The 20,797-nt window shown below is 51.7% G+C and overlaps 1 non-coding gene across 1 annotated transcript; it reads left to right on the forward strand.

Annotated features, from left to right (window-relative positions):
- Positions 1–7,683: 7,683 nt before the first annotated feature.
- On the forward strand, positions 7,684–7,765 carry TRNAL-AAG. The gene has a single exon. It is a non-coding gene; the product is annotated as a tRNA-Leu (tRNA).
- The last annotated feature ends 13,032 nt before the right edge of the window (positions 7,766–20,797 follow it).

The following is a 20,797-nucleotide window of genomic DNA, read 5'->3' on the forward strand; positions in this document are numbered from 1 at the left end:
CAACGGCCAGGTCCAGCAGGCCTCGACCACGGCCTCCACTGGCTCACTCGGTCAATCCCTCCTGCCCACCGCTGCCGCGGCTGAGACTTCTCGTGTTGTTCTCGTCACACGGGGAGAACAACTGGAGGGATCTGAGGTGGCCGAGGGAGGCGGGAGGACCTAGAGCCAGTGGGCCCAGACGGTCCGGGCCCACGTGAGGGAGCCCTGGGGGGCCCGTCTCATCCTTCACCATGACAGAGCAGCCATCCCGGGCCCTGGTCCGGCCACCACATTCAAGGTGGGCATTTGCCGGCAGGCTGGCACTTCCCTTAGACTGGGAGTCCCAGGGGGCACAACCACCGGGTCTAGACTGTGAGCCCACTGTTGGGTAGGGACTGTCTCTATATGTTGCCAATTTGTACTTCCCAAGCGCTTAGTACAGTGCTGTGCACATAGTAAGCGCTCAATAAATACAATTGATGATGATGATGATGATGATGATCTGAGGCTATCTACTTCAGTGTTTAGCGCAGCGCTGGACCCGTGGCGAACACCGAACAAATTCCTTTATTATTATCATTATTATTTGTAACTGAAGGAAAACAGACAAGAAACTGTGACGAGCATCTACTCACAAATGATAAAGTTGGCCCCTGCCCCTGCTGCCTCTGCCCCCGCCACCATGGCTGTCCCCACCCCTGATGCCATCCCTGCCCCGTCCCCTCCTTTGCCACCATCTCTGCCCCCATTGCTGCCCTCGTCATTCCCTTTACCCTGCCAGTCCCCTACCCTGCCACCGTCAATCCCCAGAGAGGCTGGAAGGGAGGTGTGGAGCAGTCTGGCCATCAGTGGGGACCAGCCAGGGACCAGAGAGGGCTCGGTCCCCACTGAATGACTCCCCACTGAGTACAGCCCGAGAGTTTGAATAAAGAGCCTCCCAAAGTGGACTCCTCCAGAATGGGAAGCAGACAAGAAGAAAAATAGAAGGGCCCCTTTTCCCCGAAACATTCCTTTTGGGGAGAGTGCAAAGTTGAGGGGGGTGGGGGGAATGATATTTGAGCTGATTGCAGGCATACCCCAGGTTACAGCCACCCCCTTCCCCTGATACACAGACACAGGCGCACAGCTGGTATGGTTTGATCCCTTACCCCACGTTACAGCCACCCCATGAGACAAAATAATAATTATTATTATTGTATTTGTTAAGCACTTACTATGTGCCAGGCACTGTACTAAGCGCTGGGGTGGATACAAGCAAATCAGGTTGGACACAGTCCCTTGTCCGGCATGAGGCTCGCAATCTCAATAGCCGTTTTACAGATGAGGTAACAGGTTCAGAGAAGTGAAGTGACTTGCCCAAGGTCACACAGCAGACAAGTGGCAGAACTGGGATTAGAACCCATGACCTTCTGACTCCCAAGCCTGGGCTCTGTCCACTAGGCCATGCCAGGGGCAAGTCAGTACAGTCTGATCCCCTACCCCAGGTTATCTCAAGATACAAATATCTGGGGATGCAGCAGTTGGGGTCTGATCCTTACCCCCAAGCTACAACCACATGACAATATGTACATCCAGGGCCACAGCCGTTATGACCTGATAATAATAATAATAATAATGGCATTTATTAAGCGCTTACTATGTGCAAAGCCCTGTTCTAAGCACTGGGGAGGTCACAAAGTGATAAAGTTGTCTCATGGGGGTCTCACAGTCTTAATCCCCATTTTACAGATGAGGGAACTGAGGCCCAGAGAAGTTAAGTGACTTGCCCAAAGTCACACAGCTGACAAGTGGCGGAGCTGGGGTTTGAACCCATGACCTCTGACTCCAAAGCCCGGGCTCTTTCCACTGAGCCACGCTGCTTCTGATCCCTTAACCCAGGCTACAGCCACCCCATGATCCATACATCTGGGGACACAACCCCTGTGGTCTGACACTTTGATAATCCAGTGCATCATAATGAGCCACCCTGAATGTGCCCATGAAGGTCTGGTCTCCCCATCACCATCTAAGATTGGAGGATTCGGTAGTTTTACATCAGTTTTAAAGACGGCAAATTCACTAATAAAAATGCTTGAAGGGACCTTGATGGAGAGGGGGGCTCAGATGCCTCTCCCTCTAGACTGTGAGCATGTTGTGAACGTGTCCGCCAACGCCGTCATATTGAACTCTCCCAGGCTCTTCGTGGTCCTCTGCTGCACGGTAAGTGCTCAAAAAATACCACTGATAATGATGACGAGGAGGGGGGCCAAGAGACTTTCAGGAAGAGTTGGCTGGACACCAGGTAGTCTGTGAGGACAAGAAGAAGGTGGCCATTCCATCAAAATTGGACAAATTCTTCACTAAAGTTGAAGAACCATGACCACAGTCAGCAGGACAAGTTTCTAGTTCGGTGGCCTCCTGCAAAGATCCTTAATGGTGCCACACCTAAGCAGCGTGGCTCAGTGGAAAGAGCCCGGGCTTTGGAGTCAGGGGTCATGGGTTCGAATCCCGGCTCTGCCAATTGTCAGCTGTGGGACTTTGGGCAAGTCACTTAACTTCTCTGGGCCTCAGTTCCCTCATTTGTAAAATGGGGATGAAGACTGTGAGCCCCCAGTGGGACAACATAATCTCCTTGTAATCTCCCCAGCGCTTAGTACAGTAAGCGCTAAATAAATGCCATCATTATTATTATTATTATTATTATTTAGTCAACGTGATGTTACACTTCGAATCACCCGTGCAAAAATTAAACCATAATTTAATGATGCATAATCAAACAGTGAATCTAACGCAGCAAGGAATTCTATGTTTTTCCAAAGGTTTTGGAATGGATCGATCCACCAGTCAAAAGCATTTATTGAGCACCTACGATGTACTGAATACTGTACTGCACGCTTGAAAGAGTACAATAGAGTTAGGAGATGTGATTCCTTCCCTTTAGGACTTTACAGTCTACTGTCAGCAGAGCACTGTACTGACTGACTGACTGACCCGCCGACTGGCCGGCCGGCCGCCTGTCTGACTGACCGCCTTTCTGACTGACGACTGGCTGCATGACTGATAGGCTGATTGGTAGGAGGCAGGACTTAAAACCCGTGTTCTCAGAGATTCATTCATTCAATCGTATTTATTGAGCGCTTACTGTGTGCCGAGCACTGTACTAAGCGCTTGGGAAGTCCAAGTCGGCAACATATAGAGATGGCCCCTACCCAACGACGGGCTCACAGTCTAGAAGGGGGAGACAGACGACCAAACAAAACATGCTGACAGGTGTCAAAATCGTCAGAATAAATAGAATTATAGCTATATGCACATCATTAACAAAATATCATCAATCGTATTTATTGAGCGCTTACTATGTGCAGAGCACTGTACTAAGCGCTTGGGAAGTACAAATTGGCAACATATAGAGACAGTCCCTACCCAACATTGGGCTCACAGTCTAAAAGAAAAATTATAATAATAACGATGGCATTTATTGTATATACATGTATATACCTGTATATATGTATATATGGTTGTACATATTTATTACTCTATTTATTTATTTATTTATTTATCTTACTTGTACATTTCTATCCTATTTATTTTATTTTGTTGGTATGTTTGGTTCTGTTCTCTGTCTCCCCCTTTTAGACTGTGAGCCCACTGTTGGGTAGGGACTGTCTCTATGTGTTGCCAATTTGTACTTCCCAAGCGCTTAGTACAGTGCTCTGCACATAGTAAGCACTCAATAAATACGATTGATTGATCGATTGATTTAGTAAGCGCTTACTATGTGCAAAGCACTGTTCTAAGCGCTGGGGCACTTACAAGGTGATCAGGTTGTCCCACGTGGGGCTCACAGTCTTAATCCCCATTTTACAGATGAGGTAACTGAGGCCCAGAGAAGTTAAGTGACTTGCCCAAAGTCACACAGCTGACAAATGGCGGAGCCGGGATTTGAACCAATGACCTCTGACTCCAAAGCCCATGCTCTTTCCACAAAGCCACACTGCTTCCCCTAAAATATATAGAATAGTAAATATGTACAAGTAAAATATGTTAAGATGAGCCTGATTAATAAAGTAACAAGTAAAAAAAAGATGAGCCTGATTAATAAAAATTGTTAAGCGCTTACTATATGCCAAGCTCTGTTCTATGCGCCGGGGTAGACACAGGTTGTCCCTCCCGGGCTCACAATCTTAATCCCCATTTTACAGATGAGGTCACTGAGGCACAGAGAAGTTAAGTGGCTTGCGCAAGGTCACACAGCAGACAAGTGGCGGCACTGGGATTAAAACCCACGTCCTCCGACTCCTTAGCCCGTGCTGTTTCCACTAAGCCACGCAGCTTCTCATGGTTTGTCAGTTTTATCCTCGACTTTCAGGTTAGCGCCTGTTTAGCGATGATATCGCTGACTAAATCCTCAACTGGCAGTCCATCTCTGCTACCCTGCAGACTGCGGCACCGCCCAGGGAATGTTAGGAATCAATTTCCCACGGCCTTCAAGAAATACCAAAGGCAAGCTCCAATTTCGACTGTCTTCCCTCCCCTTTTCTCTCCCTGCTTTATATCGGAAAACCTTCTCCACTCCAGTCCAGCAGGTAGCCGGCACACTCACGGTCAAACTTGACACCTTTCACTTTTTAAAAGAATTGGTATTTGTTAAGCACTTACTATGTGCCAGGCCCTGTATTAAGCGCTGCAGTAGATACAAGCAGCGGGATGAGATAAGAAGCAGCGTGGCTCAGTGGAAAGAGCCCGGGCTTTGGAGTCAGAGGTCATGGGTTCAGATCCCGGCTCCGCCACTTGTCAGCCGTGTGACTTGGGGCAGGTCACTTCACTTCTCTGGGCCTCAGTTCCCTCATCTGTAAAATAGGGATGAAGACTGTGATTCCCCTGTGGGACAACCTGATCACGTTGTATCCTCCCCGGTGCTTAGAACAGTGCCTTGTACATAGTAAGTGCTTAATAAATGCCATTATTATTATTATTATTATACAAGCTACTGAGGTTGGACACAGTCCATGTGCCCCACACGGGGCTCACAGTCTTAATCCCCATTTTACAGATGAAGTAACTGAGGCAAGGAGAAGTGAAATGATGTGCACAAGGTCACACAGCAGACGAGTGGCGGAGCTAGGATTAGAATCCTGGTCCTTCTGACTCCCACACATAGTACTAAGTGTTAAGCACATAGTAAGTGCTTAATAAATGCCATTATTATTATTATTATACAAGCTACTCAGGTTGGACACAGTCCATGTGCCCCACAAGGGGCTCACAGTCTTAATCCCCATTTTACAGATGAAGTAACTGAGGCAAGGAGAAGTGAAATGATGTGCACAAGGTCACACAGCAGACGAGAGGCGGAAGTAGGATTAGAATCCTGGTCCTTCTGACTCCCAAGCCCAAGCTCTAGCCACTAGTCCATGCTTCTTCCCAATGCTTTTACCTGGCAATGCGTCCTCTTATAGAAGCAACACGGCCTGGTGGGACTCAATCAATCAATCAATCGTATTTATTGAGCGCTTACTGTGTGCAGCGCACTGTACTAAGCGCTTGGGAAGCACAATCAATCCATAAATCGTATTTATTGAGCGCTTACTGTGTGCAGAGCACTGTACTAAGCACTTGGGAAGTCCAAGTTGGCAACATCTAGAGACAGTCCCTACCCAACAGTGGGCTCACAGTCTAAAAGGGGGAGACAGAGAACAAAACCAAACATACTAACAAAATAAAATAAATAGAATAGATGTGTACAAGTAAAATAAATAAATAAGCAAATAAATAAATAGAGTAATAAATATGTACAAACATATATACAGGTGCTGTGGGGAAGGGAAGGAGGTAAGATGAGGGTGATGGAAATCAATCAATCGTATTTATTGAGCACTTACTGTGTGCAGAGCACTGTACTAAGCGCTTGGGAAGTACAAGTTGGCAACACATAGAGACGGTCCCTACCCAACAGTGGGCTCACAGTCTAAAAGGGGGAGACAGAGAACAAAACCAAACTAACAAAATAAAATAAATAGAATAGATATGTACAAGTAAAATAAATAAATAGAGTAATAAATCTGTACAAACATATATACATATATACAGGTGTTGTGGGGAAGGGAAGGAGGTAAGATGAGGGGGATGGAAATCAATCAATCAATCAATCGTATTTATTGAGCGCTTACTGTGTGCAGAGCACTGTACTAAGCGCTTGGGAAGTACAAGTTGGCAACATATAGAGATAGTCCCTATCCAACAGTGGGCTCAAGAACCCAGGCTTGGGATTCAGAGGACCTGGGTTCTAAACCTGGCCCCGCCATTTGTCTGCTGTGTGACCTTGGGCAAGTCATTTCACTTCTCTGTGCCTCCTCTATAAAATAGTGTTCTCCCTCTTATTTGGGAGAGGCCCCCTGTGGGAACTGATTATCCTGTATCTACTCCAGTGCTTAGCACGGTGCCTGGCGCACAGAAAGTACTTAACAAAAACTATTATTATTATGTTGTTATTGTTATCATTATCTGAGTGGTTCATTTAACTCCGGCTCAGCTGAGTCTTTGGGTGGCCAGAGGCAGGGAGGGAGAAAGGGAGGATGGGATGGAGGAAGGGAGAGAAACAAGGAGGGAAGGAAAGAGGGAGAGAGGGAAACAGGGACGCACTGGTCATCAACTGCAAGCAGGCACTGTGCTTGAATGCTTGGGAGAGAACAAAAAAATGAGTAGACTTGATCACCCGTCCTCAAGGATCTTTCAATCAATAGTGTAAAGAGCACTATACTAAGCCCCCGGGAGAGCACAGTGGAATTAGTAGGCAGGAGCCCTCCCCTCCAGGAGTTTACAATCTAAATTATGAGTAGGGGGAGCAGTGGAGTTTCAAGGCCCTGTTGAGAGCTCACCTCCTCCAGGAGGCCTTCCTAGACTGAGCCCCTTCCTTCCTCTCCCCGTCGTCCCCCTCTCCATCCCCCCCATCTTACCTCCTTCCCTTCCCCACAGCACCTGTATATATGTATATATGTTTGTACATATTTTTTACTCTATTTATTTATTTATTTTATTTGTGCATATCTATTCTATTTATTTTATTTTGTTAGTATGTTTGGTTTTGTTCTCTGTCTCCCCCTTTTAGACTGTGAGCCCACTGTAGGGTAGGGACTGTCTCTATATGTTGCCAATTTGTACTTCCCAAGCGCTTAGTACAGTGCTCTGCACATAGTAAGCGCTCAATAAATACGATTGATGATGATGATGATGATGATGATGATGATGAAGACATATGTACATATGTGCAGTGGGGTAGGGAGGTCAAGGGGGACCCAGGGCTGAGGGGACAGAGAAGCAGCGTGGCCTAATGGTTAGAGCACAGGCCTGGACTCAGAAGGACCTGGGTTCTAATTCTGCCTCTGCCACCTGTCTGCTGTGTGACCTTGGCCAAGACACTTCACTTCTCTGTGCCTCGGTCCCCTCATCTGCCAAATGGGGATTAGACTGTGAGCCCCGGGAGGGACGTAGACTGTGTCCAATTTAATTAACTTGTATCTACCCCAGCACTTAGGACAATGGCCAGCTCGTAGTAAACACTTAATAAAGAACATTGTAAAAAAGGGAGGTGCTGGAGGAATTGGAGGAGGGAATTAGGGTGGGAGATCGTTATTATTGCTCACTGTGGGCAGGGAATGTGTCTCCCAGCTCTGTTTTATTGTATTCTCCTAAGTGTTCAGTACAGGTAAGAGGTAAGAGGTAAGAGGTAGCATGGCCGAGTGGTCTAAAGCACTGGATTAAGGCTCCAGTCTCTTCGGGGGTGTGGGTTCGAATCCCACTGCTGCCAATATAATTTATACAAGCAGCGTGGCTCAGTGGAAAGAGCATGGGCTTTGGAGTCAGAGGTCATGGGTTCAAATCCCGGCTCTGCCAATTGTCAGCTGTGTGACTTTGGGCAAGTCACTTAACTTCTCTGTGCCTCAGTTCCCTCATCTGTAAAATGGGGATTAAGACTGTGAGTCCCCCGTGGGATAACCTGATCACCTTGTAACCTCCCCAGTGCTTAGAACAGTGCTTTGCACATAGTAAGCACTTAATAAATGCCATTATTAAGAGTTACAGTCATTTAATCCTGAATTCCTCAAATTTTCTTTTAGACTGTGAGCCCACTGTTGGGTAGCGACTGTCTCTATATGTTGCCAGCTTGTACTTCCCAAGCGCTTAGTACAGTGCTCTGCACACAGTAAGCGCTCAATAAATACGATTGATTGATTGATACAGCGCTCTGCACACGGTAAGCCCTCAGCAGATACCATTGATTGACTGATCGATTGATTAAGAGGAGAGGTTGATTCAGAAAGGCCTCGAACCCAAAGGAAAATCCCACCCTTAAAACTGTCCCCGGTCCCCCTGGGACGCCAGAGGGGCTGGGGATGCAGGGGGCCGGGCAGAGGGGGATATTCGGTAGGAGAGGAAGCATTTCCACAAAGACTTTCGTCGTCCTCCAGAGCAGAGGAGGGGGCAGCGGCGGTGGCGGGGCCAGGAGACCCGTCCTGGAGTCTGATCACTGTAAATCACCTGTGACATCTCGCTAATCCTCTTCCCCCCTCACCAACGCGTAATTAATGGTAACAGCGACAATGATACACAAATTAGCTAAGTGATGCTGCCTGCTGCTACTTTTGATTAACGTCAGGAATCCCGAAATGACATTAATGGAATGCAGATCCCAAAGGGCGGGCCGCTGCTCCCTGACCCCTGACCCCTGACCCCGGACACACATACGCCGAGATTAATCCCCTTCTACACAAAGACGAGCCACTCTGGCCCCGGCCGGGGAAGCCCCTGCCGCCCCCACTGGGTACTCACTGTGTGCGGAGCCACTGTACTGAATGCCTCCTGGGTGCGGAGCGCTGTACTGGCTGCCTGCTCTATGCAGAGCTCTGTTTTGGGCTCCAAATCATTCCATCAATCAATCGATGGTGTTTTTTGAGTGCTTACTACATGCAGAGCACTGAACTGAATGCTCGGGAGAGTACAGTACAACAGAGTTACTGGACATGTTCTCTGCCCACGACGAGCTTTCAATCTAGAAGGGGAAGCAGGCCTTAAGATAAATGCATATAAAGTGCTGTACTGGACACCAGCTCTACACAGATCACTAAACTGGGTTCCAATTAGGGGCAGAACACTGTGCTAAGTACTTGGAAGAGTATTCCTGAAGTAAGACGCATCTCTCCTGCCCTCAAGAAGTTTATAATCTAACGGTGAAATAGGCAGGCTTCCCGGCCAGAGGAGTTCCCCAAATCCCGGCTGGACTCCTTCCCTTGAATCAGCTCTGGCATCGGGTACCCTTTGGAGACCATGACAGTCCACCTCAGGGAGACCCTCCCCGGCCTGCCCCACCTCCTCTCTCTCTCTTGCTTTCCCACTCTCTCTCTTTCTTTCTCTTTTCCCCTCTCCCTGTTTCTCTCTCCCCCCTCTAGTTCTCTCTCTCCATCTATTTCCCTCCCTCTCTCTCTATTTCTCTCTCTCTCTGGTTCTCTCCCTCTCTCTCCCAACGAGCGCACAATTGATCTTGTTTTCCGGCTTTTATTCGAACGCCTCCCCTCCCCTCCGATACATTATGCATCCCTGAAGGAACTCATAAATTCTAGCCGGGTCCACGGTAAAATTAGGTCTGAGTGTCAGGCAATGCCCAGAGGAAACGGTTTGAAAAGGTTACGGGCTGTCAGAAAACAATTTGTGTGGTTAAGAGCTGGCCGGTGAGATGCCGTTAATGGAGTGCCCCTAACGATTGCGGGGCCGCCCAGCCGTGCTCCTTCCTGGGCCCCGGACCCCGCGCCGCCACGGGGACGGCATCCTCACTGCTCTCCTCATCGTCGTCATTATCGGTGTTCACTGTGTGCAGAGCACTGGGCTGGGTGCCTGCTTTGGGCAGAGCTCTTGACCGGGCTCCCGCTGTGTGTAGAGCACTGTGCTGGCCACCTGCTGGGTACGGAGCTCTGGACTGGGTGCCAGCTGTGTACATATCTATTCTATTTATTTTATTTTGTTAATATGTTTTGTTTTGTTCTCTGTCTCCCCCTTCTAGACTATGAGCCCGTTGTTGGGTAGGGACCGTCCCTATATGTTGCCGACTTGTACTTCCCAAGTGCTTAGTACAGTGCTCTGCACACAGTAAGCGCTCAATAAATACGATTGATGATGATGATGATGTACAGAGCTCTGGGCTGGGTGCCTGCTCTGTTTGAGCAATGGGCTGGGCGCCTGCTGTGTGTAGACTGTTGGGCTGGGCGCCTGCTGTGTGAGGAGCATTGGGCTGGGTTCAGTGCTCAGTACAGTCCTTGGCACACAGGCCTGGGAGAGTGTCCACTAACTCTCCCAGACACCCCCAAGCACGCAGTACAGTGTTCTGGAACAGCAGGTGAGGGACAAATACAACTGATTGATGGAACAGGTGCCCAATCAATATGGGAATGGATCGAAGTTGGCCGTTGGAGCCCTTGGCTTGCGATGGCCGATGCTACATTCTCCCGCTCTTTCGGGGAATCTCGGATCCCCCAGAGACGCATCAGAATCCTTACAGGGGAACACCTGGATTGATCCGGGTCTTGGGGCAGTGGGGTTGGTGGGCAGGGTGCAGAGCTGGGCATGGTGCCTGCCGGGTACAAGCTGCTCAAGGGTGCTCAATATTGACGTCTTTCCCCTTTAGGCAATGCTGCCTGCAGTGCTCCATATGTGGTAGAACTATGGATTGGCTGATTGATTGCTGGGACAGCCGAGTGTCAGTGAGTGAGCCCTCTAATGCCCACGATTCAGGTCTATAGTCCATACCCACACTATATATCTACGCTGCTTGTCTACACGGCTTCTCTACACTCCATGCCCACACTGTGTATCTACACTGCATGTCTGCACTCCATATAATAATAATAATAATGCTGGTATCTGTTAAGTGCTTACTATGTACCAAGCACTGTTCAAAGCGCTGGCATAGATACAAGGTAATTGTCCCACGTGGGGTGCACAGTCTTAATCCCCACTTTACAGATGAGGTAACTGAGGCACAGAGAAGTAAAGTGACTTGCCCAAAGTCACACAGCTGACTAGTGGCAGAGAGGGGATTAGAACTCACGACCTCTGACTCCCAAGCCTGTGCTCATTCCACTAAGCCATGCTGCTTCTCACGAGCCACATTGCTTCTCCATGTTCACCCCTCTCTGTCCATACTGCATGTCCATGCTCAATGCACACTTTCCATGCACATGCTCCCCATCCACACTGCATGTCCACACTCCATGCTTTGGGTCCTTTGAAGTCAGAGAATGGTCAGGAGAGCAGCTGGTTCATTCCCTCAGGCCTCTGGGGTCTGGTATGACTAAGTAGGGCCCAGTCTTGGTTCCCTGTCCTCCTTCTCCTCCACCTCTTTCTCCTCCTCACCTTCCGCCTCCTCCTCTTTCTCTTTCTCCTCCTCCTTCTTCTCCTCCTCCCCACCTCCTTCACTTCCTCCCTCCGACCACCCCCACCGGATCAAGCCAGTTGTTCCCCTGTAAGGATACTGACACGTCTCTTGGGGATCCGAGATTCCCTGATAGAGCGGGAGAAAGTGTCATCGGCCATCTCAAACCAAGAGCTCCAACAGCCAACTTCGATCCATTCCCATATTGACTGGGGAACCTGCTCCATCAATCAGTTGTATCTGTCCAGCACCTGCTGCTCCAGAGCACTGTACTGAGTGCTTGGGGGACGCCAGGAGAGTTAGTGGGCACTCATTCTTGGGAGAGTAAAACGAAATCTGAGATCTGGTCTCCATCTGCTGAGAGTTTGCAGTCTCATGAGTGACAGGGATTATGTCTGACCTGATGATCTAGTGCCCAACCCAATGCTCCGCACAAGGTTTAGCTCATGGCACGGAGTAACTACTACCAACATTATGTTATTATTAAAAAATAAGAAGAAGAAGAAGCAACATGGTCTAGTGGAAAGAGCCCGGGTCCTGGAGTCAGAGGACCTGGGTTCTAATCCTGACTCTGCCACTTGTCTGCTGGGTGACCTTGGGCAAGCTAGTTCACTTCTCTGTGCCTCAGTTACCTCATCAGTAAAATGGTGATTGCGGCTGTGAGCCCCATGTGGGACAGGGACTCTGTCCAACCTGATTATCTTGTATCTACCCCAGCGTTTAGTACAGTGCTTGGCAAATAGTAAGTGCTTAGCAAATACTAAAAAAAACCCAACAACAACAAAAAAACCAGAAAGATAGAGCTCACCCTAAGGATCTTAAAATTCAGGACCCTTTTGGATGCATTATAAATTTTGGTATTTTTCTCCCTACTCAGGGAGGTGATCAGAAGAGTCCAGAGTTCTTAGTGTCCAGAGAAGAGCGTACCAACTTTGGTTGGATCTCAGTTTGTCAGTCTGTCCCGGTGGGAGTTGATCGTGGAAAGGGAGAGACATCGTGGGTCCGGAAGGATTTCACTCAGGATGCATGGCCATCCTGACCTTGGAGCACCTGGCCCCATCCCAGGAGAGGCCCTTGGCGGCTCCGACCATCGGTTCTCTCCCCTCTGGGCAACGGGCCACGGCACCCCAGCGAGGGCCTCTCTTTAATTTATGGCGGATCTCCAGTTCAGCCCCGCTTTGTCCTCGGTCCCCCATCAATCATCATAGGAGACGGTTTTAAACGTGAGCAAATCCTGCATGACTCATTTATTGTCTTAAATCAGAAGTTTTCCCGAATTTAGCCGTGGGAGTTTTGCACACCAGACAGGGGCTAGCGCAGTCCAGGGAAGGAGCACGGCACCGGGCCGGTCGTGTTCGGCGGGGGCAGTGGCGGCGGCTGCCCCAGGCATGATGGTCCCAAGGTTCACTAATCTGGACTCTGTGTTTTTGGAATTTGCGGTAATTCAGACTGTTGCACGGGTGGGCCGTCCCGGGGGTGGAGACTGGAGGGAGAGGGAAGTGAGAGGGAGAAGAGGGGCAGGAGCACCCCACAAAATGGAGGGAGGGGGCGGGAACACCAGAAAGGTTAGAGGACAAGCACAGATGAAGGGAGAGCAGAGAGGACAGAATTCTGTCCAGGACAGAATACTGATGGGAGCAGAGTACCGAGAGTCTTTCAGTTCTGCTGTCCTCTGTGTGCCTGCTGCGTGCAGGGAAACTTGCTGAACACCTGCTGGGTACAGAGCCCTGTACTGGGCATCTACCTGGTGCAGAGCACTGTCCTGCCTCCTTGGGAGCATGCAATAAAATTAGAAATCAGAGTCCCTGCCCTCCGGGAATTCGTCACGTAATGAATGTGGAGTGGGGAAGCGGGGAGCATTCTCCCTCTCCTGAAACTTAAGGTGCGGTTTCCTTAGATTGACAACTCTGCCCTCCTGGACAGAATTTAAACCTGAGCGGCGACGAATTCATCCACCTGCCTGTCTGCCTGCCTGTCTGTATGTCTGTCCTGCTACCTGCCTGTCTGCTTGTGTCTTTCTGTCTGTCCACCTGCCTATCTGTGTGTCCGCCTGCTTGTCTGTCCACCCGTCTGAATGTTTGCCTGTCTGCCTTCCATGCCTGCATGCCTTCCTGCCTGCCTGCCTCTCTGTCTGTCTGGTGTGACGAGAGCCAGCGGCAGGGACTGATTTGATTGAAGCGGCTCATCGCCGGCCAGGCCCCGCGCCCCCGTCACGGCTCAGCAGCCGCTAGTTGGGGAGCAGAAGCTGGTGGGGTGGGGGGAGCCAATGCCTTCAGAAGAGTCCTCTCTTGAGAGAGAGGAAATCTCGCTGAGCCAAAGGAGAACTAATGTTTTCAATGATATTTATTTAACGAAAATGGCTGATTAGATGTTAAACAGAACAGAGGTTAATGATCTTTGTTATTGGCATTATAAAAAATTAAAAAAGAATAAAATAGGGTTAATGATCTATGCCATTTATTGTTATTATGGAGATTAAAAACAGGCAGTCGTCGGCAGAGAGGAAAGAGGAGTGGGCTCCTCACTGTGAATAATTAGCAGAAGGGTATTTAATCTCCTAACGTTGGAATTAATGACTTGGTTTAGGAGGAGTCTGACGAAGCGGGTCTTCCCTGGCTTTGGGAACACCGAAGGTCTGGGGGCCCTGCTCCGAGCCAAACATAGAAGATCCCGCCCAGGAGTGTCTCTCACTGGGATGGTCTGGGGTGGAGGAGGGCATGGTGGGGAGGGGGGGAGGAGTTGGGAGTCCGGGGGAGTAGTGGGGGCCGGGACAGAGAGCCGGAGGGGATAAAGAGGAAGGTGTGGAAGAGGTGAGGAGGAGGGAAGAGAAGAGGAGAAAAGAGGAGGAGGGGGAGGAGGAATCAGGGAGAAAGGAGGAGGGGGAGAAAGAGGAGTGGAGGAAGAGGTGGTTTTACTCCCGTGGGTCCCTGGCCTGGAAACAAGGAAACAAAGAGAAGCAGCGTGGCTCAGTGGAAGGAGCACGGGCTTTGGAGTCAGAGGTTCAAATCCCGGCTCCACCAGTTGTCAGCTGTGTGACTTTGGGCAAGTCACTTCACTTCTCTGTGCCTCAGTGACCTCATCTGTAAAATGGGGATTAAGACTGTGAGCCCCCCATGGGACAACCTGATCACCTTGTAGCCTTCCCAGTGCTTAGAACAGTTCTTTGCACATAGCAGTGCTTAATAAATGCCAATATTATTATCATTATTATTATTATTAAATGAGAAGCAGCATGGCTTGGTTGAAAGAGCCAGGGCTTGGGAGTTAGAGGTCATAGATTCTAATCCTGGCTCTGCCTCTTGTCAGCTGTGTGACTTTGGGCAAGTCACTTAACTTCTCTGGGCCTCAGTTACCTCATCTGTAAAATGGGGATTAAGACTGTGAGCCCCATGTGGGACAACCTGATTACCTTGTATCTACCCCAGAGCTTAGAACAGTGCTTGGCACATAGTAAGTGCTTAACAAATGCCATCATTATTATTATTGTTATTATTATTATTATTATTATTATTATTATTATTATTAATCCAAAACTGAAAAACAAGTACTGTACTGAGCGCTTGAGTGAGTAAACTGCATCAGAGCTGATAGACATGTTCCCTACCCCATAAGGAGCTTCCAGTCTCAGGGACGAGTTTGTTCCCGCTGGGTAATTGGAGCTGGTTCTCAGCCTCCATGACAGGCTGGCCTTCAAGCTTGTGTGGAAGCAGATGTCTGAAAAGGCCACCCTCTGCTAGCAACACCAGCAGCATCAGCACCATCAGAAGGGAGTTGCCCAGCGGACAAATCCGCTGACCGCGGGGAGGGTGTGGCGAAAGCACTGGCCGGCTGGCCCAGAGCGGGAGAACGTGGCTCTGGACAGTTCAAAATGAAGCCAAAGTGGGCCCTGGCCCTGGCCGTGGTTCTTGCCCTAAACCGCGGCCCTGGCCCGACCCTAATCTTAACTCTGATCCTAACACCAATCCCTGACTTCTGACCCTGGACATCCAAATCCCCACCCCTATCCCAACCCTAACCTTAATCCTCTAATGCTGCCCCTAACCTCTAATCCTGGGCCTAACTCTAATCCCTGACCCTCCCCCCCAACCCCCATCCTACCCATTACCCTAGCCCTGATCCTAACTCTGTCACCTGACTTCTGACCCTAATCTCCTACCCCCAAACCCGATCCTAATGCTGACATTTGACCCTAACGCCTAACCCTGATTCTAACTCTGACACCTGACTTTTGACCCTGATGCTAGCCTCTCTAACCCCTGCCTGTGGCCCCGGCCCTAACCTGTAATGCTACAACTAGTCAAACCCGATGTTCTTCTTCCAGTGTGATGGTCAGGGTTGGTCACCGTTGGACCGGGCAGCTCCTGGATGAGGGAGATGAGGAAGATGGCCTTTATGGGAGGGTGGTTCAGGCCCCAGACTGATCAGATTGGCATCTCCAGAGCCCCCCTCTTCTCCATCCAGAGGCAAGGGCTTGCAGCTCATTCCCTCTGCCTCCATTGCTCTTTCCTTCCTCTGGAAGTCATCATCGGTAAAACTCCATCTCGGTGGGAGGGGAGGAAGGACAAGAGCATCAGTCCCAACAAGGACCCAGCCTCTGGCCCACTGGCTGGACATGGGCTTGGGGTGGTCACAGCGAGGTGACATCTGCTTGCGTGGTTTTGCCCCAATGGGGCCCAAGCTTAGAAATCAGAAATCCCAAATTGAAAAACGAACGTTGGCTTGCAAACCGGCAGACCTGTTGTCCCAGCCGCGGGCTGGAAATCAGGGAGTGGCCAGAGAAGCTGGTGGGGGCGAGCGGAGGCCACCGGCCCAGGCTGGGCCCCGCCAGGGTCAGTGGCCGGTGAGGGCGGGCGGTCACAGGCTGCCTGACCCACACAGGAATTGCAGATAAAGCCCCAGAAGTTGAGTCAGAGATAATCACAAGATCTGGAATTCACAATAACAAACCCTCCATACGTCTACCTGTCAGGCGTCTTCCTCTCGGGGAGGGACAAAAGGTCACGAGAACGGCTGCATTCCCTCAACAGCCTGCTCCCCCGGGTGGGGGGCTTTTAGGGGGCGGGGGCTTCAGGGGCCTTGGGGAGGCACCTGGGTGTGAGCAGCCAGGCCAGGCCTGGAGCCCATAAGGGGCAGAGAATGGGGTGGGGAGAGGAGGGGCAGCCAGGAGGGTCATCGTGGTGGACAAGGCCATGTCCACTCTCCCCGCGCTGCCCTCCCGGGCAGGCTGGACTGGCAGGGAAGGACAGGCAGGAAACGCTGGATTTATGATTCCCCAGTGCAGAGCAAAAACACCTCCCAACTGGGCAGCCACGGTCAGCCCTCAGTTCCCAACTCAGACCCGGAGAATCCCCTCTAGCCCCCTCCCCGCCAGGTCTTTGCCATCCCTCTGGCTCCTCTCGTCTCCTAGGTCTCTGCCTTCCTCCCAAGGCCTTCATTTTCCCAGGGCCCCTGGCAGGCACCACAGCCCCGCCACAAGGCCCAGCCCCGGGGCCTCCGGCACCGTCTGCCGACTTCAATCCATCTTGGTATTGTGGGGAGCACATGTCTGTAGCCAACCCAGCTATACAGCCCCCTGCGGGAAGCCCCTGAGGGACCACCCGACCAGCGACACTAGGGATCGGTGACATCGCGCTGGTTGCTCTGCCACAGGTCATCAGAGTCTAGGCCCACAGCAGAAACAATGATCACATCGATTACCACAGTGTTGACGGGCACTCACCCTGGGCCGCATACTGGGGCCCGTATGATATAATCAGATGGATTGCTTCGCCCATCCCTCCAAGGAAGGAAAGCATCAATCTTCTCCCTATTTTACGGAGGAAGAAACTGAGGCCCAGAGAAGCAGAGGTACATGCCCAAGATCACCCAGTAGGCCAGTGGCAGGGCTGGAATTAGAAGTCAGGCCTTCTGACTCCCAGCCTCTGGCTCTGTCTACTAATAAATGGGATGAGGGCAATGGGCCCAAAATTTTAATCCTTCTATTAGCGGGTCTCAAAATTGCCACATTCCTAATGTTCTGAATAGGAAATCCTGGCAGAGTTCTGAAGATGTTGTGCCTGCAGCCTCCCTGGCACCCCCCAGCCCACTGCCCACCACTCTGCCGGGGTGCCCCGAGCCCACCCAATAGCCAGGATCCCCCAGCCTAATCAGTCAATTGCTGGTTGGCCCTCCGGAACTTGCTCACTCGTGGAACGTCTATTGGGTGGTTGCTCTCTCCGTCGACTCTGCCCTCTTCTCCTTCCCCAACTCTGCCCACTTCTCCTTCCTCCTCCACCCTCTGCCCCTCCCCACATTCCAGGCAGCTTGCGTCCACTCATCACCCTGCTTAGGTTGGGGTGGCCGGGGATGTGTGCCCCGTCCCCTGGCCTGCAGGATTATGCTTGGAATTCCACTGGGAGACCCCACCTTTATTAGTTGTGGTAATCACTGACTCCCTACCCTGGGCTGAGCACCGAGGCCATCCCGGATGGTCAGATGGGGCACTGTCCCCGTACCCCACTGGGGCTCTCGCCATCTAACCTCTCTCCCTCCCGTCTCCATGGTTCCTAGTGGCTCGTCTCCTGGGCCCCAGTGGTGCTGGGAATTTGTTTGGAGCATCCTCCATCCTGGACATAAATGCCAACCTTTTGGGGGTGTGGGGGTGACCTGCAACTGAGTCTGGGGGAGCCTCCCTTGCAACGACCTGCAAAGTTGGGGAACATCATTTCTCCCCACCCTCTCCTCTAGTGCCCATTCCCCTGCCTCGAGCTCCTCCAGAAAGCCCCCCCCCACCCCACCCGATTCCCGATTCCTGCAGATGTTTCTCGTTTGCACACCAGAGAGAGCGGTTTGACCTTGGCCTTACCTCCCGCCTGCCCTTGCCCCCCCCTTCTTCTTTCTCCCCATCCCCCTGTCCTCCCTCCCTCCGGGCCCTAAGTCCTTTATGGTCTTTATTAAGCGTTCAATCACGGGCTTACTCTGTGCCGAATGAGCTCTGTGCTGAGTCCACAGGGCTCACTGTCCAAGAGGGACTAGAGCAAGAATCCCATCCACATTGCACAGATGAGGAAACTGAGGCCCAGAGAGGCTTAGCAAACTGCCTAGGTCACCCAGCAGGCCCAGGGCAGAGCAGGGACTTGAACTTAGAGTTCCAGACTCCTCGGCTTTGGAATTCCTGGGCCTCCAGACTCCTGGCCCTCTTGGTCCCAGGCCCTCTACTCTGCACACCCACAGTCTGTCGGGGCTCAACCTCCACTCTGGCCTTTGAGACCTTCCCAGGGTCTCTTAGCCTGAGGCCACATCACCCTGGCTGGGAGCGGGAAACCACAAATTTGGGAATTTTTTTCTTCTTCTTTCTTCTGCTCCCACCGATGGAATTTCAGCAAGCCCAAGCGCTCCGACGATGGCGGCGGCCCAGCTAATTCTAGCTCAGGTTTCACTCAGCGGCGGTTGGCCGGGAAAGCCGGGGTGGTGGGGGTGGGGAGCCCGGGGGCCGGGGGGCCAGAGGGGGGCTGTGCCCAGAGACTCCTACTCTGCCCTGCCACTCAGCTTCAGATGGATTTGGGGCCTGAGAGGTAATGATCTCTGACACATAATTATTGTGGGTCCGTGACAAGGGGGCCTTCTCTTCCTCTCCTTTCATAACCGATATTCCTTCAAGAGCACTTTCCCCAACCCCGGGCAGGAGCAGCCCGGAGCACTTTATTGGAGCCCGGGAGCACGGACCCCGAGTCGGGGGAGGAAAAATGGAAAGGAATCCCTCTTGGAGTGGATGACGGGGTGCCTTGTGTTTCTGTTTGGGACTAAGGGCTGGGATCTGGCCAGGCCAGCCATCTTCTCCCACATCGGGGCTGGGGGATGGGGCGGGAGGCCTGGCGCGGGGCTGGGGAATCAGGGGAGGGGGAAGGGGTCCCTGATCAGGTCTCTGGGCCTCGTTTGGTTCAGCCCGAGGAGCCGGGTCCCCGTCGGTTGGCCTCCCCACCGCCACACTCCAGGCTCCTTTGACCATCCAAATCAATTAGGCTCAGAGGCTCCCAACTGCAGCCTCCCTCCCCGCTCCCAGCCCCCCAGGGGACCGTGTGACCCCTTGGGTCTCTGTGGCAATATTGAGCAGGCAGCCCCGGGGGCCTGACCTGGCCTCAGCTAGGAGCTGGAAGTTGCACGCTTTTCTCACCAAGGTCGGGGGGAGGGGGGCACCCCAGGAACGAGCAATTGTCCACATCTGCTCATTCCCCTTGGCCTCCCCTCCTGCCACTAGCTCTGCCCCGAGACCACGATCCTTCAGAGGCGGGTTCTGAAAGAGAAGCCATCGCCGTATGTGCCATGTGCCCAATGTGCACGGCATGCACTGTGAGCACCATGTGTCCCTCACGTGCTGTGGGGTGTGCACCATTCACACCATAGGTACCGTGCACACTGCACGTCCTACATATCTCATATGCACTGCTTGTCTAATGTGGGTGTCATGTGCCCCACGGGTACCATGTGCACCACACGCACGGTGTGTCCCACGCGTCCTGCCTACTCATTACCTCAGCAGTGAGTTGTGGCATGGGCCAGGTCAGGGACCCAGCTGGGAGATACGATCTGAACTCTCCCCCGCTGAGCGGTTATCTTTTCCACGGGCAGAGGGCAAGGCGGGTTTTCCTGGAGGATTTTGGGATCTGCTGAGTGCCTGCTTGGTCCCTCACTGGGGACCGAACAGGGAACGTAAGGGCTGAACATCATCCCTGCCAGCCAGCAGCTTCTGCCGGAGCAGGAAGACACAAATGGGAAAGACAAGCTCGGAGCCTGGACGGAAAAGTGAGGGGCCGAAGGTCAGTACCCACGGGTCATAGGGCCAACACCATCTCTCATCTGCTGGGCCTCCTGGGGCAAGCCATGCAGCAGCAGCAGCAGCAGCAGCAGCAGAGAAGCAGCATGATTCAATGGATAGAGCACGGGTTTGGGAGTCAGAGGACATGGGTTCTAATTCCAGCTCTGCCACTTGTCAGCTGTGTGACTTTGGGCAAGTGACTTAACTTTTCTGTACCTCAGTTCCCTCATCTGTAAAATGGGGATTAAGACTGTGAGCCCCACTTGGGACAACCTGATTACCTTGTATCCCCCTCCAGCTCTTAGAACAGTGCTTGGCACATAGTAAGTGCTTAACAAGTACCATCAGCAGCAGCAGCAGCAGAGGTTGTATTTATTGAGAACCTACTGGGTGCAGGGCGCCTTGCTGGATGCTTGGGAAAGTGGAGCAGAAGCCCCAGGCCTGTTCCTCACCCTCAGGGAGCTTCCACTCCAGTGACTGCAGCATGGGAAGACTTTCCAACTGAACGGAAGGAAACGAGGCCATTTGATCTTTTTCCAGAGGGTGGTCTTTTCTGACTCTCTCCTCCTCCAGCTGAAGGACCCCCTTCCTCTCTGGTCCTTCTCCCCCTCCTCCCCCCCCCA

This window comes from Tachyglossus aculeatus, assembly GCF_015852505.1.
Source record: "Tachyglossus aculeatus isolate mTacAcu1 chromosome 12 unlocalized genomic scaffold, mTacAcu1.pri SUPER_6_unloc_1, whole genome shotgun sequence".
Taxonomy (NCBI): domain Eukaryota; kingdom Metazoa; phylum Chordata; class Mammalia; order Monotremata; family Tachyglossidae; genus Tachyglossus; species Tachyglossus aculeatus.